The sequence below is a fragment of the Camelus dromedarius genome, chromosome X (assembly GCF_036321535.1).
Source record: "Camelus dromedarius isolate mCamDro1 chromosome X, mCamDro1.pat, whole genome shotgun sequence".
Taxonomy (NCBI): Eukaryota; Metazoa; Chordata; class Mammalia; order Artiodactyla; family Camelidae; genus Camelus; species Camelus dromedarius.
In genome coordinates, this window is record NC_087472.1 from 74289947 (window position 1) to 74312215 (window position 22269).

The 22269-nt window shown below is 39.8% G+C and overlaps 1 protein-coding gene across 2 annotated transcripts in view; it reads left to right on the forward strand.

The window, feature by feature from the left end:
- The first annotated feature begins 12871 nt into the window (after positions 1-12871).
- Positions 12872-22269, forward strand: part of WNK3 (WNK lysine deficient protein kinase 3) — a 126649-nt gene continuing 117251 nt past the window's right edge. For both annotated transcript variants that reach the window (XM_064483118.1, XM_010996825.3), the window contains exon 1: positions 12872-13201. The gene's annotated coding sequence lies outside the window, so the exon portion shown is untranslated. The remainder of the gene's footprint in view (positions 13202-22269) is intronic.

The window sequence follows — 22269 nt, forward strand, 5'->3', positions numbered from 1 at the left end:
AAGAGTTATGTTGAAAGCACATTCCAAGTAACTGCATCTTCGTTAGTTCTTTTATAACTAGGTACTTAGCAAAGTGAAATTAAAAAAAAAATACCCAGTCTCGTGGATATCATGAAGACTGTAACTCACTCTGGGCAGATATTTTATTATAGAAAAAAATTATTTGGCTAGTTATCTATGTAAATGGAAGGCAAAAAGTCACTCTTAGCGAAGGAATAACAAGACTTTTTTTTTTTTTCTGTTTTAGCAATGTTATTCAGAGTTCTGGAAAGTCTTGGGGAGGTAGTAGACCGATTTTCATAAGAAGTCAAGGGAATTTCTGAGAAAGAATAGGCCAAGAATCCAATCTCTTCTTCCCTAGATTTAAAGTTTTAGAGAATTGTTGGAGTGGCAAGAAAGGACGCCAGTGATCCCAAAGGAGAAATTACCTTGACGCAGCAAGAATCTGGGCTGTTTATCTGAGATCAACACCAGAGCCTACCAGTTCTTGGTGGTTGGGCTGGTTCTAAGGTTTAAAGCCCCAGGACTGAACCTGGGAGGCAAAGTGGTATGTTTTGAGGGTCAACAGCTGAGCATGAAGAATTAACTCAAAGACCCATAACCTTGGGACTCTAAACTCTTGCACTGAGCAGGGCCAGGAGAGATGGCAAGAGAAACAATGGTGTTAGTGCACTGACTGGGCTTTCTAGTTCTCTCTCCCTCTGCCAGGAATTTAGAAATAGGACTCATTACCTAGGTTCTTTACCAAGTTAGAGGGGATAGAAGCCTCAAAAGGAAGATGGTGACTTCCTATAAAGACAGATGAATGTTTAAACAGTTAATCAGAGAAAGAAGATAAATAGCCATTATTTATACTCTTAAGTGGTAAAGCTGGTCATAACTTCATTCAATGAATATTTATTGAGTGTCTGTTATGCTTCAGGTACTGTACCAGATTGTAAGACTACTGTGGCGTGCAAAAGAGACATGGTTCCTGTGCTCTTTGAGCTTATAGTCTCGTAGGGGAGACAGACACCAAAGAGACTGAATGAAGACTCAATTTCTCTGCCAGATTATTAGCTCATGTAGCCAAATGTGGCCTCCAAAACTCCAAATTTATATCCTCATCAGTCCAGCATCTGTACTGACTAATTGGAGTGACTGAGTCCCCTTTCAAATGCTTAGGGAAGAGAAGCTGATTAGCTCGGCTTAGGCCTATCCTGGTCCAATCAGCTGCAGCCTGGGAATGAGGAGACAGTGGCCCATTGCCCACTCAGTGAGGCTGTAGGAAGGCTCTGGGAGAAGTGAGCTTGAGGGGGAGGGAAGTTAAAAACAATAGACCTGCTATCCAGCCCAGTTCTATGTATTGGATTTCACAATGTGTATCAAGTAACTACAATGACATATGTAATGCCCAATAAAATTTAACAATATCAAGTCTTTTATTAAATCAAATTTTTTTAAATTTTATTTTTAATTTTTTCAGTGGAGGTCCTGGGAATTGAACTCAATATCAAGTGTTTTTCATGAGCAAGTGAGTCTTTTCTCCCTAAGGAAAAATTAAATGCCCAAATATATCCAAAGCATCTTATTTCTCATTTTTTTTTCAGTCTGAGACTCTCACCTGGGTGCCTGGTAAGGGCCTGAATTCCTAATTCTGTTGCTATGACTTGGGCTGTCTTCCACTGTTGCTCTGTTTTGTTTGGCTTTAGGCAGAAGTCCTCAGGAAGAAGAGAGTCCTAGCTCATGCTGAGATGAAGCTGAGGGTTGCCTTGGTCTTCCCCACCCGGCGATGTGTCAGATAGCAAGATCTACAAACTGGGTAGTGAGAGATCATTAGACCCCATTCTATGATCTCTGCCTACTCTCCAAACTTTCACAGAATATTGAGAAGCTTCAGGGAAGCAGAGATATTGGCATCACCACATTATGTGTGTACATGCTCTTCACAGGTGGCTGAGTCACATTAGATGTTAATTGTGCTCTATGAGAAGAAACTTTGTGATGCAGGATTAGGAAGATCTCCAGATCTTACATTGGTAAGAGGAACTAGAGCATGTACGAGCCACAAGGAGTCTAAAAGAGATGAATCTTTTCAGCTTAGGGGCTAAGAGACTGTCTAATTAAGTTCCTTGGTCTTCCGTCTGGGTTCATACCCTGGGTTCTGTTCCTTTCAGTCTTACTACCCAGACTATGAGCATTCAGCATCATAGAAAACCTTTTCATAAGGCTTAGAGCAGTGATTCTCAACCAGGGTTGTTTTTTTTTTAATCCCCTCCTCCCCATGCCCAGAGGACATTTGGCAATTCCTGAAGATATTTTTTGTTGTCATAAATGTGTGTGTGGGAGGTACTACTGGCATCTACTTGGTAGAGGTAGGGAATTCTGCTAACCATCCTACAATACACAGAATAGCCCCCACAACAAAGAATGTCAACAGTACTTTTAAAGTTGAGAAACCCTGGTTTAGAAGGCTTAGAGCAGAACATGCCTCACTCCCACCTCTATTTCTAGGCCTCCAGTCTTTTGGACTCCATCCACGTTTTCATTTAGCCTGCTTAGTAAAGGATGATGGTCTAGGAATGGACATTTTTATTTTGCCACCTGCACTGGAGAAGAGGCACAATCTAACAGGTTAACTAGAGAGGAAAAGATATCCAAGCAAGGGGAAGATCAAGATGGAGATATGCCAAAGTGGAGATCCCCAGAGCAACAGCTTTTAACCTCTCAGTTCTTACCTCATAAAACTCCAGCCCCAAGAGAGTGATTCAGTTATGTGTCCCGGAACATTATCACAAGACCTCCATTTTGGGAGTAGGTGGGAATAAGGGAAGCTTGAACCCTTCTCCCCAACCCAGGGAAGTTGCAAACTTCAAATATGCAAGTCTTTGCTTCCACCTAGAATGTCCTTTCCCATAATCTTGGCCTGTCTAAATCTTACAAATCTTTCAAGGCCCACACCATGTTGGCTCTACCTGATTCCCCCATAACTCCCCTAGTGCTTTCTAAGTTGGATATCTTTTTACAGTGTACATTACTTTCTACTTTGGATTAGCGTTATTTGATTTCACAGGAGGTTTTCAGCTTTTTTACCTTTGACTTTTATAAAATCTGCACAGTCATACATTATATATTAATATATCCAAACCACCTTCTTTAGGCTGAATTTGGACTTGACTACATCAGATAAACATTTCAAGCTATTGTCTGCCAGCCAACACTCCAGGTTCCTACAATGAAGCCATCGTAGTACAGCAGAGTTTGCACAGTGATTCAAATAATTTATTACATTTTCTCTTATTATTTTATATAAAATACAAATGGAAAGCCAAAGAAGTAAAAGGGCTAATATTACAATTTATATAAAGACTAATAACACTAAACACATCAAAAGCAATGACTCAGGATAAGTCTTTTAGAGCAACTGGTCAACAGGGGATTCAATTTTGAAGGAAAAGAACAAGGTAAAAGAATATGCACAATTGACTGAAAATACACCATTGAAAATTGAGTCAGAAAGGTACAGGGTAATGATGAAGGAAAGGGATAAATTTTTTAGATTTTGGACTGAGAATCCTTACAGATTATTACTGATATATATGGGCTTCCAAAATCAGAGAAGTTCACAGCTCCACAGACCTGCTGATTGGGACACAACTTAAATATAGTGCTATCAAATGAAAAAAGAAGACTGGTGTTCAACTTCCTTTGGACAAATTTGTCAAGAGAGTTGCACAGACACCTCAAAGTCAACATGAAAATTCCCCATTCAGTCCTTTGAAAGTTATTATTAACAAGTCCTCCTCCCTAACATTAAAACCAAAAATGTTTAAAGAACTAATAGCCAAACATTTTCAAAATTTGTTGGAGATTATAGAACCACAGATCTTTTTTGGGTCCCTGACTAAACTATAAGCTCAAGTGCTGGGACTTGGATTTCTGTCCTGGGTTCTCACCTTAAGTTGAGCACAGAGTGTGTTAAATTAACGAATGTCGTAAATAAATGAACCTCATTATTTTCCAACAAATATTTGCTGAGGTCCACAGAAGAGATAACACAAGTTCTTGAAAGCACAATGCTTTCAAGTGTAAAGCTTACTGGTGAAGGGAGCTTCTGTTCTCAATGAGTTATATTGTTTCCAACAGGAAGTGGGCTATCCCCTTATCATTGTTCTGTACATGAAGTATCTTTTTAAAAAACAAGCTGCCTTAACAGTTTTCTCTTTATCATTAGTTTTGAGCAATTTGATTATGACATGCCTTAGTGTAGTTTTCTGCATGTTTCTGCTTGGTTTTTTTCTGAGCTTCCTGGATCTGTGGTTTTCTAATTTTCCACAAAATGGGAAAAATCTCAGCCAATAATTCTTCAAATATTTTTTCTCACCCTCCCTCTCTTTTGGAGATTTCAATTACATGTATATTAAGGCCCCTTGAAGTTGCCTCACAGATCACTAAAATTCTTGGTCATTTTTCTCAGTCTTTTTCACTCTCTGTGTCCTTAATTTGGGATAATTTCTATTGCTATGTTTTTGAGTTTATTCATTTTTTCTTCTGCAAAGTCTAATGTCCAAGATAATCTTAAAACAGTTTGTTTTTTAAAAAGATACTTTATGTATAGAACAATGATAAGAATGACAGTAGACTTCTTGTTGGAAACAATGTAGCCTAATGGGAACAGAAGCTCCTTTCACAGGTAAGCCTTACACTTACAAGCATTCTACTTTCAAGAACAATGTTATCTCTTCTGTGGACCTCAGCAAATATTTATTGGAAAATAATAAGGTCATTAATCCTATCCACTGTATTTTTCATCTCAGACAATGAATTTTTCATCTCTAGAAGATCGATTTGGATCCTTTAAAAAAAACTTCCATTTTCCTCCTTAACATGCTCATTCTTCTCTCTACCTTTTTCAACATATAGAATATATTTATAATAGCTGTTTTAATGGCCTTTCCAATTACTTTTACCATTGTGTCACTTCTGGGTTTCTTTCTACTGATTTGTTTTTCTTCTTACTGGATGCATTTTTCTGCTCTTATGCATGCCTGATCATTTATTTTATTGGTCCTCAGATGTTGTGAATTCTATAATGTTGGATTCTGGATTTTATTATTTTTTTAGTGCTTTAAATGATTTTGAGCTTTGTTATAGGGCACAGATACATTGCTAGGAAACAGTTTTATCCTTTTGAGGCTTGCTTTCAAGCATTGTAGGTGGGAACAGAGTAGTCTTTAGTCTAGTGCTAATCTTGCCTTACTACTGAGGCAATATGCTTCTGAGTACTTGTCCTGATGTCTCATATATTTCAAGTTTTCTCCATCCTGACTGCTTTAAATGTAAATGATCTCAGTTCTACAGGAGCCCCAAGAATTTCTTCCCCTGCTCCTTTCAGGTGATTACTTTCTCAGCCTTGGATAATTTCCTCTCATGCATGTGCTGACCAGTACTCAGCCAAAGATTCAAGAGGAACCCTCTGCAGGTCTCTGGAGTTCTTCCTCTGTAGTTCTGTTCTCTGCATGCAGCTTTTCTCTCTCTAGTACTTTGCTGTATGGGTTCTAGCTATCATGGCTTCCCTGAGTCCTCAGCTCTACCTCCTCAACTTAGGGAGAACACCAAGCTCCATTTGAATCCCCTACCCCTGCACCGTGGCCTGGAAACACTTTAGGGGTCAGCTGGGGCAACTGTAGAACTCACCTCATTTGTTTCCTATCTCTCAGGGCTTAGTTTTCTGTACTGCTTGATGTCCAATGTCTGAAAACTTTTTCCCCCATAAGTGATATGGATGGATCTGTGGGTTAGAAAGATCCTTGATTCCTGATGTGAGAGATGGACTGGTGGCACTGGAACATGAGCAGAGAAACTGGCAAGGAGGTTGGTGCAATTTAGATCCATGTAAGCAGCATCATGGAAATCTGGCAGCAAGAAACACAAACTCAGCCATTCCCAGGACAGATTTCAGGCCTGGTCTCTGGAAAGGAGGTGGATGGGGGAGAGCAAGGCTGGGTCCCAGACCCAGTGCACAGGGTAGATTATGTTAGATTATAACAAGCCAGGAGATCAGTCACCAAAACTGGGGAAACCAGATGAGAAATGAGTTTCAGACATCAATTTTGAGAAAGGGGAGAATGCAAAGGCAGCTACCCAGGGAAGGTCTGACATCTTAGCTTATGCATTAAAATCCTATGAATGAATGAATATATAAATGCCTGGCTGCTTGTGGCGCTTATTGAAAGCAGCATGCACAAGTCAATTAGTTGTTCAGCACTCCGTAACAATTCTTGAGTTATTATTTTCCTTTTCACTTGTTTATGCCTTATCTCTTCATCTGCATTCTAAGTCCATCAGAAACAGGGACAATAATTATGTGCTTTTCTTTTTTCTAAGTAGCAGCATTAGTATAACTATTTTTTGCCAAGTTTTCTGACTCTCAGTCCAATGCTATTTTTTAACTATACCATTAATCAGCATTCTTAACAGAAATTATTCAACTGTTCTTCTATTGATGGGCATACAGTTTTCTTGGTGCTTTTATTTCTGTAGGATAGACTCTGAACAGCTCAGTCAAAGGGTAAATGAATGTAGCTGACACTAGTTCCCTAATCACCTGGCATTCTCCTACTTCTTTCCTGCTAACAGAATGCTAATTTTGTTTAGGTATTAGACAGAGAACCCTGATCTCAAGGAAGGTAGTCCTACTCCCTGCTCTAAATGATCCAGTTATGACAAAGGAGATATATGGGTAAATTTGTTGGGGGATGTCTAGAAAAAATTGCCTTCCCTGAAAAAAGGAGAGTGGCACCTCTCTTATTTCCCTGGCCATTGCCATTTTCTTACTCCTTTTTTTCTGCCCTTGAATGCAATTGTGATATCTAGATGCAGTAGTCCATCTTGCAAGTGTGAAATAAAAAACTTAGGGAAAAAAGCCAACATGTCAAGGATGGTGGAGAAGAAGGATGGGAAAAGCCTAGATTCTTGATTACCTTGTTGAATAGCTTAGCATCTGTGTTCCTCAAGATTTCTTGTTATGTGAGAAAGAAAAATAAACCTCTATTTGTTTAAGCCACTATTAATCAGATTTCCTGTTACTTGCAGCCCAAACCATTCTGAACTGATATTGTAGATTTTTAGATTTTATTAGATTCTTTCAGATTACTTTGCAAAAAAATTAGCAGAGAGTCATAGTTCCATCAGCAATGGATAGAAGCAAGGAAATGAACACTCATCTGGAATTTTATATTATATATATATATTTTATATATATATATATATATATATGGAATTTTATATTATATATATATGGCATAAGGTAGGGATCTTTGCTTTCTTCTAGTTGAATGACCAATTTTGAAAGCATCATTTATTAAACAAACTATTCTTTATGCATAGAAGTGAAACAGATATTTTTGTTTTCTGTAGTTCACTGCTTTTTCTTTCTGTATCTCCCTTTCCCCCATCCTGCCCCCCTTCACCCAGATTTTATTGTCTCAGAGGAAGAGATGCACCAGACTAAAAGCAGATTTTACTTTCCTATTTCTTTGTGTGTTTCAAAAGCCCATGCTCTTAAGGGAAGGGGATTAGGGGTGTAGACAAAGTGTCTTGGCCAGAAAATATGGAGGGAGAAGGATTTTATCCAGCCTAGAGATAGTTTTTCCTTTCCACTAGGGCTGGGGATAATGTAAGAGTATCAGGGAGACCCATGGGTCCTGGGCAGAAGGGACCTGTGTCCTGCTTCTTGGCACAACCCCTAGGTAGACAGGAAAACCTAAGAGAACAGAGACTGTTCTAGGCAGCCTCAACAAAATTTCCCAAGCCACTGACAGGGTCCCAGTGCAACAAAGGCCTGCCAGACCATAAAGGAACACTGCAGGCAGAAGCAATGAACTGCTAAGTTGTGTCGCCTGATGACCAAGGACTTAATGGATCCTGGCTCCCAGGCCTCAGCACTGGGTAATAACCCAGAACTGTGGTATGAGCCTAGGGTGGAGGAATGTTAAGATGAATTGAGGTTAAGTTATTTTGCCAGTCCCATGGAATGGGGAGCTTGGAGTCTAAAGTTAAATGGATCATAGACAATAATGAAAATACAACAAAATGATGAAGAGCATGGACTCTGAACTAAACTAACTCGGTTCAAATATAGCTCTGTCATTTGCTTGCTGTGTTGTTATCATGGGCAAGTTCTTTTACTTCTTTGTGCTTTGGTTAACTAATCTGAAAAATGGTATTAATAATGGCACTTACTCCAGAGGATTCAATGGGTTTGTATAAAGCACATAGTAAATATCAGTAGTAGTAGTGGTGGTGGTGGTGGTGGTAATAGTAGGAGTAGTGGTGGTAATAGTAGTAGTAGATTCTGATTTATTCCTGCTCCACGAAGGATTTGTAACAAGACTATTTTGAAAGACTATTATGGAATGTTGGAACAGATACAGAAGGGTCAGTGGAAGGAAAGGAGAGAGAGAGGGAAGAAGAGAGGAAAGAAAGGCAGGCAGGCAAATGCAGTTAGCCCAGGAGACTGAATAATCTGATTCCCAGAAAAATATACTATACTGTATATTTCTAGAAGAACTGATCTTCTTCTGGAGAGGGAATGGTCTATACCAGCAACTTCAACTCAGGTTCTGTATTCTGCTCACATGTGGACTTTGCAGAGGAGTTAAGATTCCAGATACCTAGCAAGCTTTAGAGAGTGATGTAGGCTTACTCTTTTTTAGGCTCTCCAAGATTCAGTCGCCAAGGTAAAGGCACTTACCTTAAATTTTCCCCCTGATATATGGTCTGGGGGTACATGTCTAGGGAGAGGAGATCAGACTCCATAGTAAGGTTGAGAAATTGCACTGTCCAAGCTGAAAGGTGGAGTGTTTCTAAGTCAGTCACTATGCCAAATATAGCTGCTCATTTCGGATGCTTATCCTTACTCAGGGGACGCTCAACTTGTGCTGGGAGGAAAGAGAGTCTCCTGGGAGGATATTAACATCCCCTAGATGTTCCAGGTAAGAAATCCCCCCAGTGCCAAGGCTTGTTTGGAGAAAAGATCACCGAAGCATCCAAGCCCCAGAAGTTACTATCTCGAGCAGGGGGCAGCTGGATGAGAATCTCTCCCTGCACCCCAAAAGTAGTCAGCTTTGTGGTTTATCTCAGGGGAAGGAGGGGGCAAGACAGGAAAACAAGTACTCTACCAATCTCTATGGCTTTCTTTTTTTTAAATTACTTTTTTGCTTTGTTTTTTTAGGGGGAGGTAATTAGGTTTATTTATTTATTTATTTAATGGAGGCGCTGTACTGGGGATTGGACCCAGGACCTCGTGCATACTAACCATGCATTCTACCACTGAGCTAAACCCTTCCCTCTACCATGGCTCTCATGTTCCAAAACTGTAAACCCTAGGGACGGGGGATTAGGGTGGAGGCGCAGAGACAACGTATCTGGGCCAGAAAACTAGAAGGAAGAAAAATTTGCATAAGCCTTAAAAAAGATTCTTCTTTTTCTCACTCTCCTCCTCTTGGGCGGAAGACTTAGGGAGAGCACTGTGGAAGTTCAAGCAGCATATACTTCCAGAAGCAACACTTGGCTGGCAGAAAGATTCGAGAGAGGAAGGGCTCTGTGGAATGTCTAGGTAGACTAAACCAATGAGTGACCTTGGCAAGGAGTCCTGTGCCCCAAGTGTGGCAGAGACGTTGGAGGGGGCACAGCACCTGAAAAAATCCATGTGGGTAGAGGGCTCAGCAGTAACTGATAGGACCTAAGAACCTAGAAGCATACACCTTTATTCCACCCCTATGCCTAGGTACTACATAAGATCCCCAGACTGTGGCATCACCTGGGATATGGGAAAAGAACATCAAGAATGACATTGTTTTCCCAATAACCTGGTAAAAGGAGGGCTCAGGGTCAGTAACTGAGTTCCAGAAACAGTCACAACTCTACCTATGGCTGTAGTAGTCAGCTAACTGTAAACTGACATTCATCTCAGTTTCATTTTGTTGATTGAAGGAGTTACCATTCTGTGCGGCAGGGAGGAGATCAACAGCTAGTAGGGCTATGAAACTAACCCTAACCTCCTCATCCCTACCCTTGGGGGATACTGGGGTCTAAAAATGGTTCCAGTGAAGCCTTTTGTAATTTCTTGGCACTGGAGCCTTCAGACAAGATGAGCTAGATTATTGGAAGGATGTTTTCCTGGAATAATGTAAAGCCAAATTACAAGTGGTTAATATGAATCAATTTTTCTATCTGATGAATAGAAACATCACAAATGCCATTTGAGAGCCAGTGGAAACCAGTGGGTCAGAAGGGAATGTTCCCTGCTGTACATCATTGACTAGCTATAACTGCCCACTCCCCTTTCTGCCTATAGTGGCATTTGTGCTGAGTTATGGACAGTTTTTTTTTCAAACAGAAGAGCACTTCTGTCAATAAAAGGTCTAAATTGAGAAGGGCTTGTATTTGGATAGGGAAAAGACTTATTTGATCTTCTAATTTCTGAAGTTTGTAGAAGTCATACTACTTCATAGTTATTTAGCAAATGTTTGACTGTGAAAGAGGACCTTCTTAGAAGGGTTCAAATCTGAGCAGGTTGAAGGGCTAACATTTCCAAGTATTGTTCTGTGTTGATTATATCATAAGGCTCACAGACAAAGGAGAAGCAGGTCACAACCGAGGGAGGTACCTGTTAATTTTCCTAAAGGTGGATGGATATGTCTGGTGGTGTTGGGAGTAGGGTGACACTTAGAAATAAAAATGATGGGCCCAAGTTTCTAGTTACCATCTCAGTGACTTGCAGTAACTTGGTAACCTTTGATACTGCCCTTTGGTGGTTATTTGACTATGCTTCCTGTTTTCCCCATGGTAGTCAATAGGAAAAAGGGACTATCTTAGGGACAGTGAGGAAAGAGGGCGTTTGGGAGACCCCTTCTATTCTACAGCTAATTTGGAATGCAGAGACCTTTAAGATAGGGTGGTGGCATTATTTGGGGGAATCACACTTTGTTCTTCCAAATTTAGCAAGGAAAGAAGATCTCCACAGGTGGAATAGCTGGACCTCATAGTCCAATTTCATTCTTTCAGAGTCTCCCTCCGTGATCAAAAATGTAAGAAGGAGGTTTGAATTTATTAAGCACATAAATGGTCTGGTTTCCTTACATGTTCTGGCAATACTAGGATTAATAAATTACCTTCAAGATGAAAGGTGCAGAGACAAGAAACAGGGCTACAAGGTCTCCCACCTTTCCACTCCATTTAGATCTCAGAAACCTGAGAGTTAAATTTTATCGTTTTTGTTTTAGTTTAGTTTTTTTTTTTTTTAAAGAGCTACAAAAGGCTGAGGTTCTGAGGCATACAGTAGGGGAAAAAAAGAAAATGGTGGAGAGAAGAGAAATTAATAGAGCTCAGTGATAGGGCCCTGAGGCTGGGCAGTTGAAAATATTAGCCCTGCATTTTCCACACAGCCTCCTACCCTCAAGGAATCCTGCTAAGGCTTGAGGGGCATTCGGAAAGAAATCCTGCCATTTACGAGCTTTTGCTCGGGGTCTGTGACATCAGGTGCAAGCAGGGGGATTGAAAAATTCATGGGGTCTGGAGTGAGCACTCCTGGGTTCAAGTTCTGACTCTTCCAAATAGAGTTGTGCGAACTTGAGCAAGTCATGTCCTTCTGAGCCTCAGTTTCCGTCTCTGTGGAGACAGGATTGCTTACGGGTGAATGACAGACACAATTCTGTACTGCTCCTGATACAGTGCAGGAAGCAGTTCTTCAATAATGCCGCTACGCGGAGGTTAACATGTAGAGAAAGGTCGAAGAAGGTAGCAGTCACAACCAACTAGACAATCTGGGAGGTGGACGGTAGGAGATGGTGAGAGCCAGCCTCAGGGGGAGGTGGCTTTTCCGCATGCGCACTGTCTTGGAGTCAGGCGGAGCAGCGAGGGGGCGTGGCCAGGTTTCTGAAAGGGTTGCTATGGCACCGAGGGGCCAGGGGAGGTTAACCGAACCCTTAAAACATAATTCCCTCCCCCACCCGCCACCGCCTGGGCCGAGGGCCATTGTTCCCGGCAAAATGGCGTCGGTAATCCCCCTCCTGGCCGGAGGCCTAAGTGAGGCTGAGGTGGGAGTGGGACTGGAGGTAGGAACAAAAACTACAATTCCCAGGGTACACCGCACCCGCCCGCGAGGCGCAGGGCACGTGCCCAGGCCTAGCGGTTACAAGCCGTCAAAAATCCGTTTCATAGCTTCCCTTTCCCATCCCCGCTTTCGTTGTTGCCCAGCCCCCGCGCGCGCGCACTGCGGTCCTGGGGGGTGGGGGGGAAGATGCCAGGGCCGTTGCCCTCGCAACGTAATCGGGAGACGGGTATTTGTAATTCTGTGCTTCGACTTCTAATCCCGAAGCCGGCAGGTACGGGTCTCGCGAGAAAAGCCGAGAGTTGGAAAAAGGGAGTTCGGGGTGGCGGGTGTAAAGGTGCTGGCGGGTACCACATCTCGTTAGAGCTACGGCATTTAGAGGCTTGTGGAGTACTGAGAGTGGGCGGTGGGTAGCTAGAAAGGAGTGTGTGTTTGGACTTTTTTTTTTTTTGGAAGGGAAGAGGGTAAAGCAGCCGTGGAGACAGAGCTTTTGAACACACAGGAGGTGTCATGCGTGGCTCCTCACTGAGATTTTCTCTTTGGAAAGGAGAGAAACCTTTCTCTCGACGCGCATCCCTCTCTCCCGCTGCGCTGAGAAGGGCGGGGGAGGAGTGCGCAAGCTCTAGTTGGCTAGCCGCTCCGCACCTCGCAGCGATAGGGGCCGTTCAGAGTTGGGGCTGCTCCGTAGGCTTTCTCCGCCCCTCCCCCTCTCCTTTCCTCCCCTCCCTTCCCCGCCCCCTCCGTCCCCCCTCCTCAGTATCTGAATTCCCTGGCTGGAGTACGCGTGCGCCTGCTCAGCTGCCGGGCGAGCGCGAGCTTGGGCTCGTACCCCGCTCCCCTAACCCCGCCCGCTCTTTACCTACCGGCCGTAGCTGGCCGGGTGGGCTTGCGGGGAGACGCTCGCGCGCGCACGCGCACACGACGCGGAGCGGAGCTCGAGACATCGAGGAGGGGAGTAAGAAGCATCCGAGGAGGCGTTAGAAGAGGAGGCGGTGTGTGTGTATCTGTGTGTTCTACGGTGTGGCTCGTCGAGGGGCGAGCGGAGGCTTGAAAGAGGGCGAGGGAGAAGCGAGAAGAGAGTCTCCGTCTGCGAGAACCTCTAATCTGGTGAGGGTCCCGGGCCGGCCGGGACGCTGGGAGTGAGGGAGGAGGCCGGGGGGCGTGTCTGGGATCGGGCTGAGAGATGAATGGGCCGGGGATGAATGGAGGGAGGTAGCGGCGGCCAAGAGTCTGTTCGGAGTAAGCGCCCTAGTCGGGGGCAGCTTGACCGAGGCGGGGTGATTGCCGTCACCTAGAGGTATGGGACGAGGCCGGGCTAGAGTCTTCGGGGTTGTCGGAACAGCTTTCGGTGTGAGCCAACAGGAGGAGAGGAAAATTCAGAGGGGGAAAGTGGGGAAGGGCAGGTTTAGGGTACGTTTTTTGTCTTTTCTTTTTTCTTTTTTTGTTTTTGTTGAGGGTGGCAACTTTGGGAGTTGATGGGAGACTAGGGGACGGGGAAGGTGAGGAGGATACGGGAGGGGGCCGGGTGACTGCTGACAAAGGACTGAGTGATCCTTTAAGTGAGACTGAGGCTACTGAAAGGGAAGATCGCTTCGGGTTTTGGAAGTTGAGTTTCAGTTGGGTAATTGGGGTGAGGGAAAGTGGATTTAATTTAGAGATTCAGTTGATTTGTGAAGGTTGATAGGACTGTATTTGGTGAGGAATTTTGCTGGCTGGCTGTGTAAACGGGTTAGGTTCAAGGAGATTGAGAGGTGTTATTTGGGAATGATGTGTTCTGTGACTGACAGGTTGGGGATGGGGAGGAGATGGTTTGATGGGGTTTGGATAAAAGTGGTGAGGTGGCTTCACTGTACTGGAAGAGGTTTTGTTTGACTAGTTAAGAGTGGTGAAACATTTATGTAGTGGGGTGTAGGTGGAAATCCTGCACGTGTGTATCTCCCTGTCTTGGGAGTTGATAGACCTTGTTAAAATGAAATGGAACGCTCAAAACAGATACAAGTTATATGGCTATTCCTTCTTAAGAGCTACTGTAGACTGAAGCAATTATATGAATAAGTAGCCTTTAAGTTGTGAAAATCTTCTGTATAATGGTGATTGCATTCAATTTTGGGAGGCATTATTACCTGTTTTTCATCTATAGTAAGTTGTAATAACAAGAGAACTTTTGAAGAGGTTTCTGTATATGACACAGAGCAGCAGGTGTTTTCTAGACAGTCTCTATCCTTTGGATTGATGAGTTTGAAACAAAAAAGCCAACAGTCCAAAGGAAAGATACCTTGTATTAAAAGATATCTAAAATGCTGATTTGGAATGCTAAAATAATTATACATGATTTTTTTTCATTAATCTGAACTTACCTTGTTTGAAAATTGACACTTTTTGGTGTGAGTTTAAACTACAGGAGATTACTTGGACATGTTGTTCTCTAAATACGTAAATCTTCTGGTAAGAATATCTTATGATGGTCTCATTCTGTTCTGGGTCAAGATGAATAGTTTATGGATTTTTAACTTTTCATGGTTACTTTTTACAAACTTTACTGACATATTCATTTATCTTGGAAATGTTGCAAATTTGAGAACATTCCCATGCCCTTTTTCTTTTATTCTGCTTTGATGTTGGAAAGAGTGTAATCCTTGTTTTGGCTACCCAGAGTTTAAATATAAAAGTTAATACTATGTTCATATTCTCTTAGATTAAATGAATACTTAGTGTATTAAGCAGTAGAGTAGAAGTATAAAAGCACTATGAAAGCCTGGAAATGTTGCACCGACTCTGGCAGAAAGCTGATTTTGAGCTAGATGTTCCTGGAGTGGAAGAACATTCAAGTATTGAGGCAGGAAAGTGTAAGCATGGTATATTTGGGGAGTGGAATCAGATAAAGCTGGGATCAGATTGAGGCTGGGGTGAAGGACGACCCTGCAGACTTAGGAGCCCTGGACTGTTTAAGAAGAGGGGGAATAACATAAGCAGACTTGTGTTCATCTCTCTGCCTTTGCTCTAATCCCCTCACCCCTCAACCCAGAATCCTCTCTTTCCCTCCCTTTGAATTTGAATTCATTCTCTTTAGACTAACCTCTGTCATTAGCTATTCCTGAAAGCCTTTCCTTCTCCCCCCTTTTTTTTCCTTTTCCCAGCATCCTCCACCATGCTAGGTTAGGTGCCCCTCTTTAGTGGTCCTGTCACACTCTGTACATATTTTTATTACTGTACTTCTGTTGGGAGGCAGGCAGGAAAGTTATTTTCCTTTTTATATATGAGAGAGAAAAGAAACTCAGAAAAATAAGACTTGCCCTAGTAAGTAAGTGGTAGACCCTGGAATTCTGACTTCTAGACCAATGCTGATCCTCATATCATAAGTCTACATTCATTTATGTAATTATTCTATAGTGTTTTAGGAGTTTAATTTCTGTAGCGCGGGCTTCAACTTTCTTCCCTAGAGCAATTTCTTTTCATTAAGGTGTCCACCACTTAGCCAGTACATGATAAAGCCGATGGTTGCACACAACCAAAGTAGTCAGAAGTAAAGAAGATGAGAACTTTTGTATTATTATCACATTTCTAGTCAGATAATTTACTTAAAAAATAATTACAGAGGGCCCAAGTTTTTGCATGTATGTTTTTGTGTGGAGGTTGTGTGTAAGAAGAAACTCTTCCTTTCTCAGTCTCTTAGTATAAGTAGACCAGCTCTATTTGCAAATATACTTGATTATGTCTCTTGGTTAAAAGCCAGAATACTTTCAGAGGGGTGGGTCTTTTCCATTTTTGTTTGATATAAAATTTATGTTATTGTTAAGGAGGTATTTGATGACTGTAAAAGACATTTTTAAAGGCATTCTTACAGAAATCCTGAAAGCTTCAGAAGTGCAATTTGATGCCAATTTTAATTGTTTTGGTAGAACTTGTCATGAGATACTTGGTTTGGAAAAATGTTGAGATTAACTTACTGCAAAAGTGAGCCTTTAATGCCCCTTTCTTCCAGTGATATATTATTTTTTTTCATGAGCTGTTTTTAAAAATAAGAATGAAGAAATGAAATTGTTTTCTGTGTTTTAGCCTGGTAACTGTTTATTGTGATAAAATTCACATAACATATAATTTACCATTTTAGAGTGTACAGTTCAGTGACATTAAGTACCTTCATGATGTTCCGTGTCTAGTTCCAAAACATTTTCATCATCTCAAAAGGAAATCCTGTACCCATTAAGCAGTCACTTGCTATTCCCCTTTTTCCCCAGCTCCTGGCAACCATGAATTTGTTGTCTCTATGGATTTGTTTATTCTGGATATTTCATATAAATGGAATCATACAGTACATGGCCTTTCATGTCTGGCTTCTTTCACTTTGCATGTTTTTGAGGTTCACTCACATTGTGACGTGTATCATTGCTTCATTCATTTTCATGGCTGAATAATATTCCATATAATGCATTTTATTTATCTATTCAAAATGAACACTTGGAATCTTTCCACCCTTTGGCTTTTGTGAACAATGATGGTATGAATACTTACGTACAAGTTTGTTTGAATACTTGTTTTCAATTCTTTTGGGTATGTACTTAGGAGTGGAATTACTGGATCATATGATAATTCTATGCTTAACTTGTTGAGGAACCACCAAACTATTTTCCATAGTGGCTGCACCATTTTACATTCCCACCAGGGATGCATAAGAGTTCCAATTTCTTCACCTCTTCCTCAACATTTGTTACTTTTGGCATTTTTGTTTGTGTGTGTGTGTTTTATGGCCATCTAGCAGGTGTGAAGTGATATCTCATTGTAGTTTTGATTCACATTTTGCTACTGACTAATGATGTGGCACATTTTTTCATGTGCTCTTAGCTATTTGAATTTCTTCTTTGGAGAAATGTCTATTTAAGTTCTTCACCCTTTTTTAAATTTGGTTGTTTATCTATTGTTGAATTATAAGAGTTTAAAAATACTATATTCTAGATACTAGACTCTGATCAGATATATGATTTGCAGTTTTTTTCCATTCTGTGAATTGCCTCTTAACTTTGTTTCTTTGCCTATTTCCCATTTTTATTGAGATAAAATTGACATACAGCACTCTATAAGTTTAAGGTGTACAACATAATGATTTGACTTACATACATCATAAAATGATTACTACAGTAGGTTTAGTGAACATCCATTATCTTATATAGATACTACAGTAAGGAAATAGAGAAAAATTTTTTCCTTGTGATGAGAACTCTTAGGATTTACTCTCAACAAATTTCATAATAACATACAGCAGTGTTATTTTTAGCCTGTTGTACATTACATCCATAATACTTATTTATTTTATAACTGGAAGTTTGTACCTTTGACTACCTTCATCTAATTCCCCCTCCCCTGCCACAAATCTGATCTCTTTTTCTATGAGTTTGTTTGTTTGTTTTTTGAAGTAAAATTGACCTACTGCAATGTTTGTTCCTGGTACACAGCATAATGATTCAATATTTCTATGCATTTCAGAGTAATCACCACAATAGGTCTAGTTGTCATCTGTCACCATACAAAGATATATAATTATCGACTATATTCCATACACTGTACATTTCATACCTCTGAGTCATTTATTTTGCAGCTGGAAGTTTGTACCTCTTAATCTTCCTCATCTATTTCTCTACTCCCTGCAATCCCTTCCCCTCTGGTTTTTTGTATCTATTACTCTGTTTCTGTTTAGTTATGTTTGTTCATTTGTTTTATTTTTTAGATTCCACATATAAGTGAAATCATATAGTGTTTGTCCTTCTCTGTCTGACTTATTTCACTTAGCATATTACCCTCTAGGTCCATCCATGTTGTCAAAATGGCAAGATTTCATTATTCTTACAGCTGAGTAATATTCCATTGTGTATGTATATACCGCATCTTCTTTACCCATTCATCTATTGATGGGCACTTAGGTTGCTTCCATATCTTGGCTATTGTATATAATGCTGCAGCGACCATAGTGATGCACACATCTTTTTGAATTAGTGTTTTTGTTTTCTTTGGATAAATACCCAAAATACTGGATCATATGGTAGCTCTATTTTTAATTTTTTGAGGAATCTCCGTACTGTTTTCCATAGTGGCTGTACTAATTTTCATTCCCACCAAAAATGCACGAGGGTTTCGTTTTCTCCACATGCTCACCAACACTTGTTATTTGTTGTCGTTTTGATAGTAACCATTCTGACAGGTGTGCAGTTATATCTCATTGTGGTTTTGATTTGCATTTTCCTGATGATTAGTGATGTTGAGCAATCTTTTAATGTGCCTGTTGGCCATCTGTATATCTCTTTTTACTTCCTTGATAGTGTTTTTTGATGCACAAAAGTTTAGGAATTTGATGAAGTCCAATTTTTTTTCTTTTGTTGCTTGTGCTTTTGGTGTTATATTTAAGAAACCATTGCCAAATCCAAGATCATGAAGATTTATATTTTCTTTGAAGAGTTTTATAGTTTTAGCTTTAATATTTAGGTCTTTGATCCATTTTGAGTTAATTTTTGTATAGGTACGAGGTAAAGGTCCAGGTTCATTCTTTTGCATGTGGATTAACTTGAAGTTTTTTAAAGTATAAAATGCATAATAAATAATACTATCCATGTATATTATTAAATAAAGCTATTTGTGGCAATATCTAATGACTCTGGGCAATTGTGGGGGAGAAATGTTTCTAAATACATTTTTGAAGGTTATGCCTTATATTTGAAGTGTGGGGATATTCTAAAACTATGAGTCAGTGAGACTGTTATGATCAGGAAACTTCAATATGGCAAGCTAGATGATCCTTATGCTAAAGTTACATAAGTGATTTTTTGGTAAAGACTATTATTTTTATTTTTAAATTGTTTGTGTAGGGTGAAATCTTTGCTTAAAACTAGGGGGGAAAGGCAGATTTAGTCTATAACCAGAAATTGGCATTCAATTTATGCTAAAAGCAATTCATATCTATGTGTTATATAGCTTATGATTGTGAGCCAACTTCTTGACCAAAACATGTATCAATCAGTACTTTGTGGAGACTTTTTACTTGTAGCTTGGGCTATAATCACTGATATATTACTCTGTTTATTTAGAAATAATGTAACATTATGTCAGTTTGGTTACCTGTAAAAATGAGAATTAAAATTTAGCACAGCACAATTGGTTCATAAATCTCAGCCTCTAGTTAAGTATAATTAAAATAGGGACATTAATTTGGATTAAAAAAAAAAGCTAGGGAATGTGTTTTAATACCAAAATAGAAAATCTGCTTGATCAGCCCTAAGACCTATAAGGTGCTAGTTCAGCTCTGATTATGTCCACTGCTGCCCCGAGACTAGTTTTTGTCCTCCTGGGCAACTGTGGCATTTCCATTGAGTTAGTCTTTGAAGGTTTCTGGCAAGAGAAAAAAACCCTTGAAGATATGTGGTTCATTTGCTAAGGAACCTTTCAAATACACTGATAACTTACTCTGAATCTGTAGGCCCAAGTGAATTATTGAGTATGACTTACCCAGTGTATTTGTAAGTTATACTATTAATTCAACAAATATTTATTGTGTTCCTCCAATTTGCCAAGGTTGATGTGTTGGGGGTAAATGAAAAGGAAGCAAAGCAGACAATGACCCTGCTGTCTTTGAGCTTACATTTCAGTGGCGGACAATAGATGGTCAACAAATACTTAAAATGCTAAGAAGAAAATTTTTTAAAGGATGCTAAGATGTTGGGGGGCTCATGTGGTTAATTTGGAAGGCTTCTTTGTGGAGCTGACTTGGAACTGAGATCCGAATGTTAAGAGTATCCCTTCTGTTGTTATTTTGTTAAATTGTTGATTTATCCTTTCTAAAATAACACTTTAGTTTCTTACTATGTAGAATATGTGAGTTACTGTATTTTGTTTCTAAGGGAAAAAAAAAAGCAGCAGGTACTTTCCTTATGAGAAGAAACAATGTTCCCAAGTGGAAATGTCACTGGAATAGGAGTCCTTCTGGGTTCTGGTCTTGCTTCAGTATAATTCTGTGCAAGTGTATAAGCATTTATTTCCTTATTTGTTATTAAAACAAAAGCCTACCTATTTAGCAGGGTTTCTTTGCTAATTAAAGGAGAAAATATACTTTGTAAATTGTATAACTATATATTAAATACAATGTATTTTATTAATCTATTTTTGGAGTCAAAGTTTCTTAATTGGGACATGTTTTCCCACCAATTTAAAGCTTTTCTGTCTCTCCCCATCTGGTAAATTTTCGCACCAAATGTCTAAACTCATTGATTACTCAGAAGGGGATGGGTTCTTAGAAAGTGGTAGTGTGGTAGAAAGTATGTTAGATTTGGAGCTGGAAAACCAGGCTTCCAGAATTCTCCCCTTCACTCGCTGGCTCTGTGACTTGGGTAAGACACTAAACTTCTCTGAGCCTTCTTAATTTTCAGAACTCGGGCAAGTGCCAAGTAGCTCTTAGGGTTGCTGTTAGGAGTACTTGATTTAAATAGATGAAGTTCTTTTGAAAACTATAAAGCAAGGTTTGAGAAATTTTTTCCACAAAGGACCAGGTAGTAAATATTTTAGGCTTTGTGGGTCATGGAGTATCTGTTGCCACGACTCAGCTCTGCTGTTGTAGCAGTTATAGGCAATATGTAAATGAATGAGTGTGGCTATGTTCCAATAACACTATTTATGAACACTGAAGTAAGAAGTATGAATTCGGAATAATTTTCATGTGTTATGAAATACTATTCTTCTTTTGATTTTTTAAAAACCATTTAAAAGTGTAAAAATCGTTCTCAGCTTACCTGTTGCACAAAAACAGGCAGGGAGGTGAAGTAGGTTTGGCCTGAGGGCTATATGTAGTTTGGCTGCAACTGTTATAAAGGGTTAGGCAGAGTAAGGTGTTAATTAAGGATTCAAGGGTAGGTGATTGATAGATAGAAATTGTTTAATTTTGATGATGGAAGAACATGGAGAGGATTTCATCTCCTTTTCTAATATGAATCCATACTTTTTTCACATAAAATGGGCATCTTTAATTGAGAAGATGACTTTACTAAAGCAAAACTGGAAGATGAAAGTGAGGAAGACGATAGTTTTAGTGTTATAAACCCCCAAGGACTGTGATGTGGTTGTGTAGTGTATGTATCTATGCAATTCAGGATTGTGTATAATGTGTACATGTGGCTCCAAGTCATATGTGGCCCCATATTACCACTGGTTAACAGTGGACTTGAGAGTCATGCGTGGGTTTAATTCTGGTCCTGGTTTTTACTAGCTGTGTAATATTAGACAAATTTAACTTAATTTTTTGAGCCTAGTTTCCTCATTTGTAAAATGAGAATAAAAATATTACTTACCTCAAGATTCTTGTGATGATGATTACATGAGGAAATGCATGAAAAGGCTTATAGTGTTTGGCATAAAGGGCTCAATAACTGATAATATTCATTTGGCTATATGTTGTACATACCTTATTATTTTTGTCCTTCCTTCAGTTATTTTAAGAAATTATAATATCCTTAATTGGTTTTTGGTACAGGTTGTTGATGGGCAGTTCTGCTTTAAAGAGTTAAAATAATATAGGCACATAGAAAAATACCGTATGATATCACTCATATGTGGAATCTAAAGCTAAAAAAAAGACAAAAAGGACACTATGAACTCATCTACAAAACAGAAACAGACTCGCAGACATAGTAAACAATCTTATGGTTACTGGGGAAAGGGGGTGGGAAGGGATAAATTTGGCAGTTTGAGATTTACAGTGTTAGCCACTATAAATAAAAATAGATTTAAAAAAATGTTTCTGCTGTATAGCACAGGGAACTATGTTTAATATCGTGTAATAACCTTTAATGAAAAAATATGAAAATGAATATATGTATGTATATGCATGACTGGGACATTGTGGTGTACACCAGAAATTGAAACATTGTATCTGATGATACTTCAATTAAAAAAAATAATATAGAGGTAGATTAAAGCCTTAAATTCCCCAGTTACCCACCTTGCTGTCATCTCAGTGGGTAACCATTGTTAAGAGTTGACTGTGAACTTACACAGTCCTTTTTTCCTGTATTTACATCCATATGTATGTGCATATACAAATAAAAATGTAATGTATATTTTATGGCTTATTTTTTCCCAAAGAATATGACTTTTTTAATGTCAGTATATATGTGTTCACTTTGTTATTTTGAATGGATATG